The following is a 21,005-nucleotide window of genomic DNA, read 5'->3' as shown; positions in this document are numbered from 1 at the left end:
TTTTTGAATTTGTGGTTGTGGTTGTTGACATTGATATGTTGGTTGAACTTGTTGATATTCCACCATTGGTTGTGTTGGTTGTATATGTTGGACCATTGGTTGTGTTTGTTGGATATGTTGTTGATTCGAGATTTGATTGAATGAAATTTGACCAAATGAATTTTGATTTGGGACTTGACTAAAATTTGTGCTTGTTTTTTGAAATTGTTTCATCATCTCTATTTGAGAGATGAGAGCTGGTATGTCTGATCATTCGATAAGAGCTTTTACATCAATTGGCTCAAATTTTGGGTTTGGACCTTGAAATTTTTTAAATGTTTTGGGCATTTGTGATCTATTCTTCTCAATGTTTTTCACTTTTTGTTCCAAAATCTCCTTTTCTTGAGCTAGTTTCTCCTCTAGTTTTTGTATTTGGACATTTACATCATCATGATAAGTTTGATCCAAGTTCTGAGACATGTAGAGATTGGATTGACATGATTTATTTCTCAATTGTGATGACATGGCTTCATAAGAAGGTTGAGACCTCATTTCAACAAACATGTTACTATGCAATGCAACTAATGGGATTAACGAATGCAACCTAAAAGGATGACAATGCAACTAAATGTTTTTGGACTTTTTCAAGATTTGGACAAACTTTTTGGAATGTAAACCTAAAGACTTAACCTTGGGAAGTTGAAATGAAGTCAAGACCTTAAAGGACAAAGGACAAAATGACAATAGGACAAATTGACAATGTCTCACCTATATGCTTGGATACTAAGCTAGGTTTGACAAAAATGATATTAATGAAAGGACAAATTTTAGACAAGGTCAAGACTCCTTAACAACAACTTAAGGTATCATCCAAAGTTTTGATTTTTCAAGTTTGACAAACCAAATTTTTGAGACTAAATGCAAGTAGGCAATGATTATGACAATGACTTAGGATATGGCATGAAAATGATCTAAGGATATGATATGACAAGATGAAGCCAAGACAAGATTACAATACAATGATAAGGATATGCAAAGACCAATGACTTGGAATATGCGAAATGCAACCTAGGCAAGACCTAATGGAAATCTATCTTGGGTATGACAATGAAATGCAAACTTAGAGAAATGATTTTGAACCTAAGTGCAAAATGAGGACGCTTGCAATGAAAAGGACTAAAATGAAGGGAGATGACAATATGCCTTAGGACCTAAGTTGGACTATGCAAAACCTAGCCTAAAGTGACATGAATTTTGAAACAAAGGTATTCAATGTTTTGAAAGCCATGTTTTAAAAATGTTTTGAACTTTGTTGGATGAATTCTTGGACAAATTTGGACTTTTGTTTGGATTTTGTTTTGAATTGAAGGTTGTTGATTTTGAAAATCCAAGTTGATTATGAGGACTTTTGAAAGTTTGTTTTTGATTTAACTTTTGATAATCATGGAAGACAAAATGTTTGTTTGACTTTGACTCAAGACAATCAAGCACATTGACAAAAAATCCTATGGCTGGCAAGGGCTATATCTATTGAATCCTCTAACCATAAAATACAACACTCAGCCGGATAGCTAGACTCTTGGTAGCACTGGCTCCCCCTTACAGTGCACTCACTTCTCGAGCATATCAAGCTTCGAGTTCAAGGGGCATCACTTCCCAAGAACTTACTATCTCTAACTAAGGAGTACATGAGAGGTATCTTAGGCATGCACATATCACAATGCCTGACCCAACAGATAGAAGGATTTTGGCCTCTAAAAAACAAGAGGTTCTAGTAAGGGCATCCATTCGGATGGGTATTGATTTGGTGAATAAATCATCGCAATACCATTCCAACACCCGTTGTCTACAACTTTCATTGCATCCACACTTATTTAGAGTGGTTTGGAAGAGCTTGGCTTTAGCCCGTCACCACTTTGGGTCGTTCCCTCTCACCAATGCCTATGTGAAGTGCCAGGAAAATCAGGAGGTAGGCCCAACTCTAAGGCTTAAAACATACAATCAAATTGAAAACAAACAAAGCATGCATGGTGTTCATTATCCTTTAAGAAACGAAATGTGCAACTACTTAAAAAATTTGCAAGCAAGATGTTTTAATGTGAGTCTTTGACCGCGTCCTGCATAAGATTCGTTAGTAGTTGCATTTTAGTCTTCATCACACGTAACGCCAAGATGCTGCATAGAGAATTAACACCAAAAAAAAACTAGAATGCAGAAAACAGAATGAAAACAAACAAATTTGCAAGTAAAAAACAATTTTTTTAATTTTTTTTAACACAGGCATAGAATGCCTCAACACAAGTGCAAATCTCATCAACACAGGTGCAAATCTCATCAACATAGGTGCAAATCTCATCTACATAGGCACAAAACCCTTCAAAATAGGTATAGAAGTGCCCAGAAAGCTCCGAGTCGCTCTGTTTCTTGAGTTTTTCACCTACAAACAGCTCAAAAGTACTCAAAACATGGTTAAGGGGTTAGTTCACGTCGGGTTCACCAATTAATGTAGATAGGAATTTGGAATTCATCAAATCAAATAGAAATTAGACTAGCTCAATCACAAAAGCTAGATTGCAATGATAAGAAATCCTAATTACACTCAATAGAGATATGGAAATAAGACATTCAAATCAAATGCAAACCATAAAAAACATGAATATCTCCTCCATAATTCTCCATTTTCCTTCTTTCTCCTTCAAATTACTTTGTTTTTGGACCTCACTTAAAAATGCAAAGGCATAGCATGAAAGCAAGATTGACAAGATGAAATGGCAGCGTAAGGATACTAGAAGCGTGATTGATTCTCTGAAAATGTGATTAGATCGATTCGAAAATGTAATTAATTCATTGGGGTTTTTGATTGAAGAAATTCATCCAATTTATAGACAAATTGGAGAGATGACAAGATTAGCATGAAGAGATTTGAAAGGAAATTTCAAATCAAGAATGACAAATATGACAAATTATGACAAGATTGACATGCAAAATTGATTGATTGACAAATTATGACAAAATTGACAAGGTTGCTATATCAAAATTGATTGATTGACAAATTATGACAAATTATGACAAGATTGAAATGTCATTCCCATGAAATTAGGGGAAATATTAGAAAAATAGGAAAAAATAGAAAATTAGATGAATTGGAAATTAGGGAATTAGAAAATTGGAAAATTAGGTAAATTAATTAATAATTTTTCATTCATTAATTAATTCACAAAAAGAGGGGGAATTAATTAGCAAGTTAAATAAATATTTAATTGTGACAAGAAGACTTAGGATAAATAAATAAATTATTTAACCTATAGGGAAAATGACAAACAAGATTAAATGAATAAATCATAAAACCCTAGAAGATGAATTAGAAATGCAAGGACGACGATTAGATCTTGACAAAAGATAATTGATGTAGGGTTGATTTGATCATAATTTTGATTGACAAAGGACCAATGCTGATAAATGATTGAGATTGATAAAGAGATCAAATTGATAGGCACCAATTGACATGATTGAAGAGGACAAGGATCGATGACGAATCGATTGCAAGATGACGTGATTTGACAAGGACAAGGATCGATGATGAATCGATCCCAAAATGACATGATTTGACAAGGACAAGGATTGATGATGAATCGATTGCAAAATGATGTGATTTGACAAGGACAAGGATCGATGACGAATTGATCACAAAATTATGATAAATGAGCATGCACATTGATGCGATAGGATAAGATCAACCAAAATCATGACTGAAGATTGTTATCGACAAGACCAAATTTGAAAGCAAGATAAATAAAGAATGCAGAAGAAGGACTCGATGCTCACAAATGATAAAGACCAAGTGTGCAACATAGAAGAAATGTTAATGCAATGCAAGAACCATAAAATGAGGCAATGCGCAAATGTTAAAGTATGACTCTGCAAGCATTGACCATTTTTAGACGTCTATAGTGTGTAAAGAATATGCCCAAGAAGAAGGAGAAGACTATGGAGAAACCTTTGCTCCAGTAGCCAGATTGGAAGGAGTTCGTATGCTTCTTGCATATGCAACATTCAAGGGATTCAAAGTATATCAAATGGATGTAAAGTCTACTTTCCTAAATAGAATACTAGAAGAGGAGGTGTATATAGAGCAACCAGATGGGTTTGCCCTATCAGAAGGTAGTGACATGGTGTGTAGGCTACATAAGGCCTTGTATGGACTAAAGCAAGCACCTAGAGCATGGTATGATCGATTGCACTCCCATTTTGTGAAGATTGGATTAAAGAGAACAAGTGAGGATAGTAATATCTACCTGAAGTCAGAAGGAGATCAGATTCTGATTTGTGAGGTATTTGTTGATGACATAATCTTTGGAGGAGATGACAAGATGAGTCATGACTTTGCAGATAAGATAAAAAAGGAGTTTGAGATGTCACTTATAGGGGAGATTAAGTTTTTCATTGGACAATAGATTCAACAAATGAAAGATGGAATCTTTATCACTCAATCCAAATATGTCAAAGAGGTGTTGAAGACCTTTGGTATGGAAGACAACAAACTGGTTAGTACACCGATGGTGACCGGTTGTCAATTATCAAAGGAGGATGACTCAGGGTTGGTAAATGAGAAGGAATATCGATCAATGAATGGTAAATTGAACTATGTAGTACATAGCAGACCGGATATAGCACATGCAGTGGGAATTACTGCACGGTTCCAGAAAAGCCCAAGAGAATCCCACTTGGTAGCAGTCAAGCGGATTCTGAGATATCTGAAGGGAACTATTGACTATGGATTATGGTATCCATACAATAATGATTTCAACCTAAAAGTGTTTACAGATGCTGACTGGGCTGGTAATGTGGACAACTAGAAGAGCACAACTGGTGGTGCATTCTTCCTGGGTGGTAGACTAGTCTCATGGATGAGTAAGAAGCAGAGCTGTATCTCTCAGTCTATAGTAGAAGCGGAGTATGTTGTAGCATTTATGAACTACACCCAGACAATTTGGATGAAGCATGTATTAAATGGCTTCAAAGTTCCTGTATCTGAATCAGTAAGTATATTTTGTGACAACACAAGTGCAATTAACATCTCCAAGAATCCGGTTTTACATTCTAGAACCAAGCACTTTGAGCTTAAGTATCATTTCTTAAGGGAAATGGTTCAGAACAAAGAAGTTGTACTAGAACATGTCTCCAGTAAGGAGCAATTAGTAGACATATTCACCAAGCCTCTACCAAAGGCTACCTTTACCTATTTGAGAGGTGAATTAGGGGTGATGCCCCTTCAAGAGGTGAACTAAAGGTGTGTGCTCCACATCAGTTAGGACTTACATTGATATATCTTTTTTAGGATTGGTGTGATGAAGGATGCTACTCCTTAGGGGGAGTAGCATAGTAGAACATAGATCTATCTGCCTTCACTTTGGCATTGTTGTCAAAGGGGGAGAAGATGTGAAGCAAAAAAGATATCTGCAACATTGGGGGAGAAGATGTGAAGCAGAGAGATATCTTTGTATATTGGCATCAATGCCAAAGGGGGAGATTGTTGGCATATGTGTAGAGTATGATGACATGATGATATTGTATGTTGTTATTGATGTCAATATGCTAAAGAGTGAGCCGGTATATTGAAGAAAGCAACTTGCAAGAGGACCGATATGATGTTGTGAACTAGTATATGTGAAAAAGTGAAGCGGTATGTTTGTCCAAGTGAACCGGTATGTTGGAATGTGAACCGGTATATGGAATGTTTTGTATCAAGGTTTCATATGGTATGACTACCAATTGGTAGTCTTAGCTTCAGGTTTTTCGGTTGAAGTGTTCTATGCCTATGTGATTCAACCGATGACATCATGTGATGAGTTAGTATTGTAATGAAGAATAGGTTGTGTTGCCACGTCAACCTTGTGCGCCTGAAGGATCTTGCATGAAGGAGATTGATCCTATCTACCTCAAGGATGTGTGAAGTCTCTATAAATAGTGGAGAATGCGTGATGTGTTATCAACCTCCAAGAAGTAGTGAAGAATGAACGATGGAGAACCTCTTGAGATCTATTCAAGACTACTGTAAGTAATGCAATATGTTCAACGGTTAGGATTGAACCGACTGAATTTCTTAACCTAAATGTTTAGGGTTTATGCTACTGACCTATCTGTTTCCTATAAGGTTGATGTTGTTTTTCATGTTGAGGTTGTTGGAAAATGTTGTGTGTGTGTATCTAAGTGTAGAGATACATGATTCTTGCCAGACCAGATAAGAGAATAGATACCTCCATAGTGTGATTGCAAAAGGAAGGAACTAAAGTGGATCTGCATTGGCATTGAAGTGTTGTTACCAAATCATTGTAATACCTTTTGACCTATAACCACTTCAACAATTGGGAAATCCCTTAACAAGGTAGCTTTAATTGGCTTGCTGTAAATCCTTTAATAGGGTGACTCAAAATCATTGAGTTCTTAAAATCCTCTAACAAGGTAACCTTTAACAGGGTTTAACCCTTAAGTAGGTATTTTAACCATCCCTTAACCGAGTGATCCCTAGTAGGATTGGTTCCTAATAGAACCTATTGTAAAGTCTTTAATCGAACTAAGCTCCTAACAGAGCGGACTTCAAAAGGGTTCAAAGAATAGCTTGTGGGTATTCATCCCCACCATGGTTTTTCCTAGTTGGGTCTCCACATGAAAAATGTGTGTTATGTGTGATGCTTTTCATGTGATGCTTTGTTATTCTCTATCAAGTGGTAAAGCATGTTGAATCAGTAAGTCTTTACATTTATGTTGATGTGTTACTAGTGTATGCATATGGGTGAAGTGGAAATATGATGTTAGATTGTGTGGAAAGCCAAGAGTTACTGGTTTATGTCTTTCACTATGTTTAACCGATAGTAATCTAGTTTAGACCAGTGTTATTTCTTGCTAGTCAAGTGTTTTTCTGAATACTGATTCACCCCCCCCTCTCAGTACCGGTTTGGTACTAACTGTTCATCATTGATTCATCATGCACCTCTGAAGATTTTATTCTCTATCTTGAATGATTTCAGATTTTCTACCTATAGTAAATGCATCCTTTCTTTCTTTAGATCATTCTCCATACTTAGATTACTAAGTTTAGTAATCTTTCTCTGCCTGAAAAGATCAAAAATGCTTCCTCAAGCCACACAACTAGCCTGCATCTCAGTTGCCATTAATGCATTATCCATCCTCTCTCAACCTACCCTAAGAAGATCGACAATTACTTCCATCATCACCTACTTCTGCATATTTGATTCATTCTTTATCCATTGAGGAGCCTTATGTCTTCATATCCTTCGTCTAGATCACATGGCCAAAGTCGGTCATCTTCCATGTTAAGCTTTGTGACTAGTGGAATACACAGATGTCGGTCATCACAAGCCTTCTTAATTGACAACCAAGTCATCGGTTCAACCTTGTTCAACCACCACATTGACTATCAAATCCAATCGGGATACCTCTTATTTCCTTACATTATTTTACATCATCATTTATAGGCCCTCTTTACCCATGCAAGTTGGCGAGATGCACAATTATTCAATTTACCTTGCTCCACAAGAGTTCTATCTTCTAGTGTTTGGCATCATGGGATAGCAGGGTACATGTCTCCCTTCACCTCTCTTAGCCCACACAAATCTTAGCATGACCTCTTAATCAATGCAAGCTAAGAGACTTTACTTTTCTCTTAGTTCTTAGTTACCCCACAGGATCCTCTTTCTGCTCCTCTACATGCTGCGAGTTCCTTCTCTTGCTTCTCCTTGTGTTACCCCGTAGGACCATCACTTCTCAAATTTTGATGATGTGGGATAGTGGGAAGCCTCTATCCTTCCATTTATTTCTTATCCCATAGGATCAACTTTATTTGGTCATCAATGGTGCGAGATGGTGGGGGATACTTTTCCCTTGACTTTTTCTTATCTTACACAGTTATATCTTTTAGGTCTTCTGTAGTGCGGGATATTGGGGGTTTCTCAACTTCTATAAAACTCTTATGCCACACAACTAGTACATCTCTCTTTTTAACATCGTGAGGTAGTTGTGAATGACTTTCTCTCTGCTCAAGTTTTTCTCTTTCCTTCACCCACTGACACATTTTAACCAAACAACTACTTCCATGTGGAAATCACAACTCACCACACCTAACTCGCGACTTGGTCAAACATTGAAGATTTCCTTGTTAAGTGTTGAGTGCAAAAATTGACGTACCAAAAAATCCTCACATGTACAACTCACCAACATGTAACTCTAGACTGTTGATGCAGGAGCATCCCCGGTTCTTGGCAATCTTGCATCAACCAAAAGTATTTCCTTTTTGTTTTACTTTATGTTTTTCATTTTTAGCATTTCATTCTACATTTTCTGGCATTGGCTCACTAGATCTTGAGGAGTTATATTTTTACTTGAGGACTTGATCATCTACCTTATTCCCAAACCGCAGAGCATTTGTATCATTTTCTAACAAGTTATCACTATTGGTTTCTGAGACAATTTTCTAGTACCGGTTTCCTAGATCTATTTGTATTTGTGATCTATTGAATCCCTTCCATAGCTTGTGGAGCCTTGAGCATTGATTCTAATGTTCCTTGGCATGTGGCTGACCTTCCCTTTGATGTACACTTCATCCTTTGGATTTTGCGAAGGAATTTCTTTGGTGGAGGTCGACCTTGTTGTTTTTACACATTAGGTCTTGTTCTTTGACATTTGCTCCCTTTTTTGGCTGACCAAATCCTTTGGATCATATAAATCATTATAATTAAACATTAGAATGAGATAAAAGGTGATAGACAAAACATAGAAGCTATATCTTAAGATTTGAGGTCCTGGTTGTGACCTATTCTATAATTGAGCATGTTTTAGTAGGCCAGTGAGCTAATTTCTGTAACCCGGATGTTACCAATTGATTGTAATCAATTTTCATGATACAATTCATTTTGTTTTGCATTGCATCCATCATATCCTTTTGTTTCCATTGTGTTTACTCTTGTTGACAAATTTGGATTGATCTCTTTGAGGTCCCTCCTAATCAGTGACTACACCAAGTGGTATCAGAGCAAGCTTTCATTCTAAACATTGCGTTGTCCTGAGAAAATTTATTGTAGGGTGGCAGACTATGGATTTGACCTGTAGCAATAGAGGACTGTTGTGAAGATGGCATGAAAAGAAAATAGGAATGGTGGAGTGCATGGGAATGCAGACCCTACTATGATGGAATGTTGCGAGAAATTGTGGTCTAGTTGGAATCCGTTGAGACAACACAAAGAAGAGGCTAACATATTGAAGATGTGAGTGAAGATGAAGGAGAAGAAGCCCCAACAGAACAAGCAAACCCATCGATGATTGATTTGGATGAAGAAAGGTTCTTAAGGGTTTTGAGTAGGGTGAATACTAAGACACATTTTACCCCACTAGAATATGATGGAAAGTTGGATTCAAATGAATTTATGGATTGGATATCGAAGATGGAGAAATATTTTGATTTTGAGAACATTGCAGAGGAAAGGAAGGTTAAATATGCTTGTAACTAGTTGAAAGGACATGCATCTCTTTGATGGGAGCATCTGCAGGTTGATAGACAGAGAAGAGGTAAAGAGAAGATCAAGATGTATGGTATTGGATGGTCACTAAGTTAAAATCAAAATTTATGCTAGCTGACTACCAAGTGAATCTATTCTAGAAGTTGTAGAATTTGAAGCAGAAGGAATCTAGTGTGAAGGAGTACATCGAAGCATTTTACAAGTTGAATATCAAATCCAAACAAGTTGATGATGAGGTTGAACAAGTTGCAAGATATTTGAATGGATTATGGATGTCTATACAAGATGAACTCAGTTTGATCAAATTGCAGAGTCTTGAAGATGCTTATCAATATGCCCTAAAAGCATAAGAGAAGCTGGACAAAAGGCATGGGTAGAGACAAAGAGGTAGAGGTGGAATGTTTTCTGGAGGAAGAGGAACCTATATAGATCAAAACAAGGACAAGGAAGTTAGAAAATAAGGTAATTCATATTGGAAGGATAATAGAAATTTCTATCCAAGGAGAGAAATGGATGGCTACCAGAATGAGAATTTTGAAAAAGATGACAAAAGACAAGATAAGAGAGTGTTTAGAGGAACTTGCTTTAAGTGACGAGGAGAAGGACATTGTGTTTTTGAATGTAAGAAGATAGAGAACACTGGGAGAATAGTAGTGGTGGAAGAAAGCCCCACCGGATCAGCTAACAAACTGGAAGATGGAGAACTGTTGATGATGAGGAGAGCTTTGTGTCATACCGAAGGCGATGAAGAGCGCTTACAGAGGAAAAAATTGTTCAAGACCAGATGTCAGGTATCTGGTAAGTGCTGTAAAGTTTTTATTGATAGTGTTAGTTTTGATAACCTTGTTTTAGAAGAGATGGTGACTAAGTTGAATTTGGAAAGATTGAAATACCCTAAGCCTTATTAGATAGCATGGATTCGGGATGAACATAAGTTGTTGGCAAGTGAGAAATGTTTGGTGTTGAAAATTGGGAATTATCATGATGAAGCCTTACGTGATATTATGCCTATGGATATTTATCACCTTTTATTGGGTAGACCTTGGCAGTTTGATAGATAGGCACAAGTTGATGATGAGGTTGAACAAGTTGCAAGATATTTGAATGGATTATGGATGTCTATACAAGATGAAATCAGTTTGATCAAATTGTAGAGTCTTGAAGAAGCTTATCAGTATGCCCTAAAAGCATAAGAGAAGCTGGACAAAAGGCATAAGTAGAGACAAAGAGGTAGAGGTGGAATGTTTTCTGGAGGAAGAGGAACCTATACTGATCAAAACAAGGACAAGGAAGTAAGAAAATAAGGTAGTTCATATTGGAAGGATAATAGAAATTTCTATCAGAGGAGAGAAATGGATGGCTACCGGAATGAGAATTTTGAAAAAGATGACAAAAGATAAGATAAGAGAGTGTTTAGAGGAACTTGCTTTAAGTGACGAGGAGAAGGATATTGTGTTTTTGAATGTAAGAAGATAGAGAACACTAGGAGAATAGCAGTGGTGGAAGAAAGCCCCACCGGATCAACTAACAAACTGGAAGATGGAAAACTGTTGATGATGAGGAGAGCTTTGTGTCATACCAGAGGCGATGAAGAGCCCTTGCAAAGGAAAAAATTGTTCAAGACCAGATGTAAGGTATCTGGTAAGTGTTGTAAAGTTGTTATTGATAGTGTTAGTTTAGATAACCTTGTTTCAGAAGAGATGGTGACTAATTTGAATTTGGAAAGATTGAAATACCCTAAGCCTTATTAGATAGCATGGATTCAAGATGAACATAAGTTGTTGGCAAGTGAGAAATGTTTGGTGTTAAAAATTGGGAAATATCATGATGAAGCCTTATGTGATATTATGCCTATGGATATTTATCACCTTTTGTTGGGTAGACCTTGGCAGTTTGATAGATAGGCACAAGTTGATGATGAGGTTGAACAAGTTGCAAGATATTTGAATGGATTATGGATGTCTATACAAGATGAAATCAGTTTGATCAAATTGTAGAGTCTTGAAGAAGCTTATCAGTATGCCCTAAAAGCATAAGAGAAGCTAGACAAAAGGCATGAGCAAAGATAGAGAGGTAGAGGTGGAATATTTTCTGGAGGAAGAGGAACCTATACAGATCAAAACAAGGATAAGGAAGTAAGAAAATAAGGTAATTCATATTGGAAGGATAATAGAAATTTCTATCGAAGGAGAGAAATGGATGGCTACCGGAATGAGAATTTTGAAAAGATGATAGAACACAAGATAAGAGAGTGTTTAGAGGAACTTGCTTTAAGTGATGAGGAGAAGGACATTGTGTTTTTGAATGTAAGAAGATAGAGAACACTAGGAGAATAGAAGTGGTGGAAGAAAGCCCCACTAGATCAGCTAACAAACTGGAAGATGGAGAACTATTGATGATGAGGAGAGTTTTGCGTCATACCGGAGGTGATGAAGAGCCCTTGCAAAGGAAAAAATTGTTCAAGACCAAATGTAAGGTATTTGGTAACTGTTGTAAAGTTGTTATTGATAGTGTTAGTTTAGATAACCTTGTTTTAGAAGAGATGGTGACTAAGTTGAATTTGGAAAGATTGAAATACCCTAAGCCTTATTAGATAGCATGTATTCAGGATGAACACAAGTTGTTGGCAAGTGAGAAATGTTTGGTGAAATTAAAAATTGAGAATTATCATGATGAAGCTTTATGTGATATTATGCCTATGGATATTTATCACCTTTTGTTGGGTAGACTTTGGCAGTTTGATAGATAGGCAATACATGATGGGAGAAAGAATACATACAGTATTGTGGCCAATGGGATGAAGCAAGCCTTGTTGTCCTTGGAAGAGCCTTTGAAGAGTAAATTTTGTACGAATGCTAGAGTTTGTTTGGTGGATGGAAGAAAATTCCTGGATAGGATGAGACATGAGAATGTGTGTTTTTTCTTAGTTCCTAAGAATACTGAGAATCCGAAGCATGAAGAAACAAAAGAGATAAAAGAGTTGTTGTCAGAGTATGAAGACATCATATCAGATAATGTGCCTGATAGATTACCACCTGTGAGAAGTATTAGTCATTGCATGGACCTAGTTCCCAAAGCTAGTTTGCCTAGCAAAGTTGCACACCGAATGAAACCAACAAAGAATGAAGAGTTGAATAGACAAGTACAGGAGTTGTTGAAGAAAGGTTTGATAAGAGAAAGTCATACTTATGCAGTACTAGCAATATTAGCACCTAAGAAGAATGGAGAATGGAGGATGTGTACCAATTCCTAAGCAATAAACAAGATCATGGTGAAAAATCAATTTCCTTTGCCTAGGATGGATGACATAATGGACTATTTGAGTGGAGCCAAATACTTTACAAAGATAGACTTGAAGAGTGGATATCATCATATTAGAATTAGAGAAGGAGATGAGTGGAAGACAACATTCAAAACAAATGAAGGACTGTATGAATGGTTGGTGATGCCTTTTGGGTTAACTAATGTACTAAGTACTTTCATGAGGCTAATGAATGAGGTATTGAATAAATTATTGGGTAAGTTTGTTATTGTATATTTGGATGACATTCTAATTTTCAGTAAGACAAAAGAAAAGCATTTGTTGCATTTAAGACAAGTTTTTCAGAGGTTGAGAGAAGAAAAGTTGTTGATAAATCTTAAGAAGTGTACTTTCATGAAGGAAGAGTTAGTCTATTTGGGATTTTTGATATCTAAGGATGGTTTGAAGATGGACACTGAGAAAGTAAAATTAATTGTTGAATGGCTTACAGTGGAAAACATTGGAGAGGTAAGATCATTTCATGGATTGGCTAGTTTCTACCAGAAGTTTATCAGAAATTTTAGTTTTGTTTGTAACCCTATGATTGAGACAATGAGAGGAGATAGGAAGGAATTCAAGTGGACCATCAGAGAAAACAAAAGTTTTGAACTGTTGAAGCAGAAAGTGGCTGAGCAGCCTATGTTAGCTTTACCAGATTTCAACAAAGTATTTCAAGTAGATTGTGATACAAGTAGAACTACAATTGGAGTCGTATTGAGTCAGGAAGGGAGAGTAGTAGCTTATTTTAGTGAGAAGTTGAATGATTCCTGGAGAATATATTTAGTGTATGATCAAGAATTTTATGCCATATTTCAAGCCTTAAATAATTAGAGACATTACTTGTTGCCAAAGGAGTTTGTGTTGTATACGAATCATCAAGCCTTGTAGTATTTCAACAGTCAGAGTAAGTTGAATTAGATACATATGAGATGGGTAGAATTTTTGTAGAGTTACAACTTTGTGTTGAAGCATAGAAGTCAGAAATCTAACAAAGTTGTTGATGCATTGAGTAGAAGAAGGAATTCACTGATAGAAATGAGAGTGACAGTATTAGGATTTGAGGAGTTGAAGACCTTTTATGTGCTAGGATAACTAATGTACAAATAAGAGGGGGGTGATTTAGTTGTTAACATATTATAACTTTTAATCCACTTAAAACCTTTAAATAGATCAAGTAATGGTAAATCACATACAGATGCCTATAGGAACAGATATCGGTAAACAATACAACTTAACAATTAAACAGATAATAAATGTAAACCTCTGAAACTCCAAGCTAACTACTTCTCTTGAGTAGTAGCACCACTCATCAGTGCTGGAATGAATAATGTCTCTGGTATTGCATGTCGGACTGATGACAAACTACATCAATAAAATCTCTGTCGGAGGGGCAAAAACCCTTAACCTGTCTCTCAAATACTCAAATGATTCCTTAGAAAATGGTTTAGTGAATATATTTGTAATCTATTCTTTAGTGTTCACATAAACCAATTTGACTTCCTTTGCTTCTACCTTGTCCTTTAGAAAGTTATACTTTATTGAAATATGCTTAGTCTTAGAGTGAAATACTGGATTCTTAGACATGTCAATAGCTGCAAAGTTATCATAATAGATAACTACCGGTTCACTACAATTTACCCTAATATCCTTCAACATTTGCTTCATCCACAAGACTTGAGTGCAATTAGTTGCTGCTGCAACATACTCAACTTCTACAGTAGATAAAGAAATACATGATTGTTTTTTGCTGATCCATGAAACTAGTTTCTTTCCAAGAAAGAAAGCTCCACTAGAAGTTCTCTTCCTATCATCATTATCTCCTACCCAATCCGAGTCAGTATATGAACATAAGGTGAAATCATCATTTTTAGAATACCATAAACCATATTCTGTTGTTCCTTGCAAATACCAAAATATCCTCTTTACTACACATTCATGATTTTCTTTAGGATTACTTTGATATCTTGAAACAATACTTACTACATTCATAATATAAAGTCTAGTCTAAGTTAGATATAATAGACTACCAATCATAGACTTATACCTTGTCAGATTTACTGGTGTAGAAGTATCCTTGATAGATAATTTCTCACTTGTCACCATAGGGGTACTTATCGATTTGGAATTATCGATACCAAACTTCTTCAACAACTCCCTCAGATACTTAGTTTGATAGATAAAAATGCCTTTGTCAGTTTGAGTAATCTGCAAAAACCTAAGAAAAATCGCATCTCACCAATCATGGACATTTCAAATTCATTCTTCATAATGTTAGCAAATTCCATGCACAATTTATCTTCTCCTCCAAAAATGATATCATCAACAAATACTTCAATAATCATAATATTATTATCAGTGATCTTCTAATATAAATTACTATCAGCACTGCCTTTAGTAAAACCAAGATTCAAAAGATATTTATCCAAACTTGCATACCAAGCTCTAGGAGCCTGTTTCAATCTATATAAAGCTTTCTTCAATCTGCAAACCATATATTTATCATCTATCAGTGAAAATCCATCAGGTTGCTCAATCTAAACTTCTTCCTCAAGCTGACCATTCAAAAATGCACATTTAACATCCATTTGATAAACCTTATAGTTTTTAAAAGCTGCATAGGCAAGAAATAGTCTAACAACTTCAATTCTAGCTACAGGTGCAAATGTATCACCATAATAAATTCCTTCCATTTGAGAATATCCTTTACAAACCAATATAGCCTTGTTTCTTACGATTTGACCATCCTCATTCAGTTTATTCCTAAAATCCCATTTAGTTCCAATAACATTCTTATTTTTTAGGCCAGGGAACTAAAGACCAAGTCTCATTTTTCTCTATCTAATCTAATTCATCTTCCATAGCTTTTAACCAATTTTTATCCTTGCAAGCTTCAATAAAAGTTGCCAATTCAACTTGAGAAATAAGACATACCTCTTTATTTGCCAGTTTTCTTCTTGCCATAACTCCCTTGTTCCTATCTCCAATAATTTGATCTTCAGAATGATTTAATCTTACATACCTTGGTGTCTTTTGAACTTTAGGTTCACTGCTCTGATCATCAGTCACAGTTGAATTTTTTGATTATGCCAATGTAACTGTTTCAGTTTCCTATGCTGGTTGAGGCATTGTCGGTTCAGTTATGATCATTTCCACTATCGATTCCCTATCATATGATATAGAATGATTTATGTATTGTTCATCCACTTTCACATTAGCACTTTCCACAATTGTCTACAATCTTTTGTTATAACATCTATATATTTTACTTTGAATTGAATACCCAAGAAATATCCCTTCATCACATCTAGGATCAAACTTTCCAATTGAATCATCTCTTTTGATATAGCATTTACTTCCAAAAATTCTGAAATACTTAACAGTGGGTGTATGTCCAAACCATAGTTCATAAGGGGTCTTACTAGTTTCACCTTTGATGTGAACTCTGTTGAATGTGTAGACTATTGTACTCACTACTTCTCTCCCATAGATATGAGGCAATTTGGCTTCCATCATCATAGATCTTGTTGCATCCAAAATGGTTATGTTCTTTCTTTCCACTACTCCATTCTGCTGAGGAGTCCTAGGTGCAAATAGTTGTCTCCCGATTCCATTTGTCTCATAATAACTATTAAATTCATGAGAAGTGAACTCATCGCCATGATCTGATCTTAGGCATTTGATTTTCAATTCAGTTTTTGTTTTAACCTTTGCTTTAAAGATCTTGAATTTCTCAAAAGCTCCAAACTTCTCCCTTAGAAAAGTCACCCACGTCATTCTAGAATAGTCATCAATAATCAACATGAAATACCTATCACCTTGAAAGATTTTAGTCATTGTTGGACCACATAAATTAATGTGAATCAAATCAAGTATATCATTAGATTTATTATGTATTCTCTTAAAAGAACTTCTAACTTTCTTTCCCAAATGACATTCCTTACATACTGGATTATGAGGCTTCGTAATCTTAGGTATATCTCTAACTGCCTTAGTTGAACTGATCTTAACAATACAATCAAAATTAACATGACATGACCTCTTATGCCATAACCAACTCTCATCAATATGAGCAATCAAACATGTCTTATTACTAGTGTTCAAGTGAAAGATATTACTTCTTGTCTAAATACTGGTTGCAATCTCCAAACCAATCTTGTTAATGATTTTGCATTTTCTATCTTTAAATTGAAGTTGGAAACCCTTATCAAATAATTGACCAATACTCAAAATATTATGCTTTAAACCTTCTACATAATAGGCATTATTAGTATTATGCTTACCATCCAGACAAATAATATGTCTACCTCTGATCATACATGTTTTGTCATCTCCAAATCTGACTTGACCACCATTCTATTCTTGCAAGGACAAAAATTTCCTTTTATCTCCAGTCATATGATGTGAGAATCCACTATCAATTACCCATTCATCCTTATCTTCAACTTTTGCTACCAGGGCCTTTTCTCCATTCTTGATAGCCAATCCCGGTTCATCTTCCTTCAAAGCATTGAATACCCATTCCTTTCCATTGCCGGATCCACTAGTAGAGTCTTTTGCTGGTTCATCTCCAGAGTCATCAATTACTCCTTCCTCATCTACTAGGTAGCATTGTTTACTTTTCTTGAATCTATATCTATCCTGGTTAGGCTTAAAAGATTTCTTAACTCTTTCCTCAAACCTAGCATTCCTTTTAGTACATCTAGATGCAAAATGACCAATCTTGTTACATGCAAAACATTTAAAAGGTGTTTTTCCTTCATACTTACTTCCTGTCAGTCCTTTAGGTAATCTTCTAGAAAATAAGGCTTCAAGTTGCTCAAGTCCTTCATCTTCTTTCCTCATGTCTTCCAATTCTTTTTCATATAGGGTTCTCCAATCACTTTTGCCGGTAGATGATGATGATAATGCATGAAAAGAAGGTTCAGACTTTACAACTCCAAAAGATCCAAATTCTTTAAGCTCAAAAGCAGATAATTTCCCAATCAGAATGTTTTTGTTAATTGAAGAGTTTTCCATTGTTCTTAACTCATTAATTGCAGTTGCCTTCATCTTGTAATCTAGTGGAAGGGCTTTCAAGAATTTGAAAACTATTTCATCTTCACTCATAAATCCTCCACAACATTGAATTCCCATAACAATCTCATTTACTCTTTCCATAAACACAACAATTCTCTCATTATCTTCCATCTTTAAGGTTTCATATCTTATCTAGTAACCATCAAGTTTAGAAATTTTGACAGTAGGAGCACCTTCATTCAAAGTTTGTAATTTGTCCCACATAACCTTACCTGATGATTTATCAGTCAATCCCATGATCTGTTGATCAGTAAGTGCACACAAGAGGGCTTCTCTAGCTCTGCAATTATTTTCAATATTCTTATCCAAGTCTGTAGGAAGAGGATTGCCAAATATTGGATCATAAGGTGTGTATCCTTTCTCAATGATCTCCCAAATATCCTTTCCAAGAAATCTAAGATGAGTCTCCATACGAATTTTCCATATCCCATAATTTGTTCCATCAAGCTTAGGGATTTCTCTTCTGAAAAGAGTTGCCGGTGGATTAGAAGTGTTAGCTGCTATAGGATCTACCTCAAGCAGTTAAGCTTCTATAAAAGAGGACCAAAGCTCTGATACCAATTGTTAGAATAATCGGTGAACAACTGAGAGGGGAGGGGGGTGAATTAGTTGTTAACATATTATAACTTTTAATCCACTTAAAATGTTTAAATAGATCAAGTACCAGTAAAACACATACAAATACCAGTAGGAACAGATACCGGTAAATAATACAACTTAACAATTAGATAGATAATCAATGTAAATCAACCATACCACATAACACCATGATTTGTATATGGAAAACCCAGAAATGGAAAAACCATAGTGGGAACCCTACCCATAGCCAGATGATACTTCTAGAGAAAGTATGTGTTACAATGAGGGGCCTGCACTTGCAGGAAGGTACACTACTTAGAGCGTACTACTCATTACTAAAGAGTCTCACTAACTACAGAGAGGCTACAACCATCTCAAGATAAATGGACAACAATCCAATAGAGTGAACTACCAGAAATAGCATCTACCATGCCTGATTACAGTCCCAGTTTAGCTCAATACCGGAGGTCTTTGACCTCTTCCTTAATCCAATTCAATCACCTATGATCAACCAAATCTCCTTTGCATATGATATTTTATTCCAAGACCATGTCACATAATCCGCATACCATGATCTACAAATGACATCTTACATCATTTTATACAAACCTTAAGGCCTAAACCAATTAGGTCAGCCATCTAAAAGATATTACATAAATCCATATTACATTAATATGCCATGTCGGCTTAAGATCAAAACAACAATAACAAATCCATAAATCATCTCGAAACATCTTGGTAACATGTAGAGTACACGTTAGCATGATACCAGTCCATAACATAGATAGGTACCAGACCTTATTTGGGTCCACTATGCCAAAGCAATGTCTTCAAGAAGTTGAAGAATGATCAAAGAACATCTTCGGCATTCTGAAATCCATGTAGAAGTTGCACCAACACCAATTATGCATCCTATCAAGATTCCTTAGTGAAAGCTCTAATGGTAGAGCCTTAAACCAATGCCGGTAAGGGTTTGCCAAAATGTATGATAGTATCCAATACCAAGCCAATACCAACTAACCAAAACATGCTCATGAAGCACATATCATATGTAATCAAACATACTTCACTGATCCAAACATGTCGGAAGTATACAACATATAGTCTCTTCTGCCGGTAACACTAGATCTTCTACCGATAACCAAAACTTGTCTACCAGTAACCAACCATATCAGCTAGTGTTTACATCAATGACAAACATCAATGTAACACACAATGAATTTATGCATAATGCCAATAGTATGATGATGACCCAAATTTTGCAGAACCTTAGAGAGCATGTAGAGAACTGGTTATGGTAGATACAAGCAAGTGGTTGGATTATTTCATTCAGGATGAGATGTTGTTCAGAGGAGTTCAGTTATGCATACCTAAGAGTTCTATGAGGGAGAATCTGATAAAGGATAAACATAGTGGAGGATTAGCCGGACACTTTTATGTTGTTAAAAGGGTAGCATTGGTGAGTGAGTATTACTTTTGGCCCTAGATTCATAAGGATGTTAGGAAATATGTGAAAAGTTTATAGAGTTTGTCAAGTTGCAAAGGGTAGTAGTCAGAATGTGGGATTGTATAAACCTTTGACAATACCGAAGAAACCTTGGGAGGATATAAGCATGGATTTCATACTTGGATTGGCTAAAACACAGAGAGGGAATGATTCTATATTTGTGGTAGTTGATAGATTCTTGAAGATGACCCATTTCATACCTTGTAAGAAAACATTAGATGCAGTGCATATAGCTGACCTATTTTTCAAGGAAGTGGTGAGATTGCATGGATTACTTAAGAGCATAGTTTTAGACAAACATACTAAGTTTGTTAGTTATTTTTTGACAACACTTTGGAAGAAGATGAAGACAGATTTGAAGTTCAGTTCTTTTTTTCACCCACAGACTGATGGACAGACATAAGTAGTTAATCGAAGCTTGGAAAATTTGTTAAGATGCTTAGTTGGAGACAAAACCGAAAGTTGGGATTTGATTCTTGCATAAGAAGAGTTTGCCTACAATAATTTAGTAAATAGGAGTACCGAAAGGACACCTTTTGAGATTGTTACTGAAGCACACCCTAGAGGTATATCAGAATTGAGAGATATCAACAGTGAAGATCAGAGAAGTTCAGAAGCAGAATAATTTGCAAATCACATAAAGGACTTACATATTCAGGTTAAGCAACATTTGGAGGACATGAACAACAAGTATAAGGAGAAAGCAGATGAGAAGAGGAGACATAAAGAATTTGAAGTTGGCGATGAAGTGATGGTGTATTTGAGAAAATAAAGATTCCCGATTGGAACTTATAACAAGTTGTAGATGAGATAGTTTGGACCTTGCAAGATTTTGAGAAATTTTAGTTCCAAAAATGCATATGAAGTGGAGTTAGCATATAGTCTGAGTATTTCACCTATATCCAACATTGCAGATCTACATCAATATCATGAACCAAAATTCATTAAGGACAGTATTGCAAACTTGGAGAAAGAGTTGCCCTGGAAGGAACCAGATCATATTGAAGACATTTTGGATAGTAGGATTAGG

The sequence above is a fragment of the Cryptomeria japonica genome, chromosome 6 (assembly GCF_030272615.1).
Source record: "Cryptomeria japonica chromosome 6, Sugi_1.0, whole genome shotgun sequence".
Classification (NCBI taxonomy): Eukaryota; Viridiplantae; Streptophyta; class Pinopsida; order Cupressales; family Cupressaceae; genus Cryptomeria; species Cryptomeria japonica.
The sequence above is the reverse complement of the archived record's forward strand: the minus strand, read 5'-3'. Positions refer to the sequence as shown.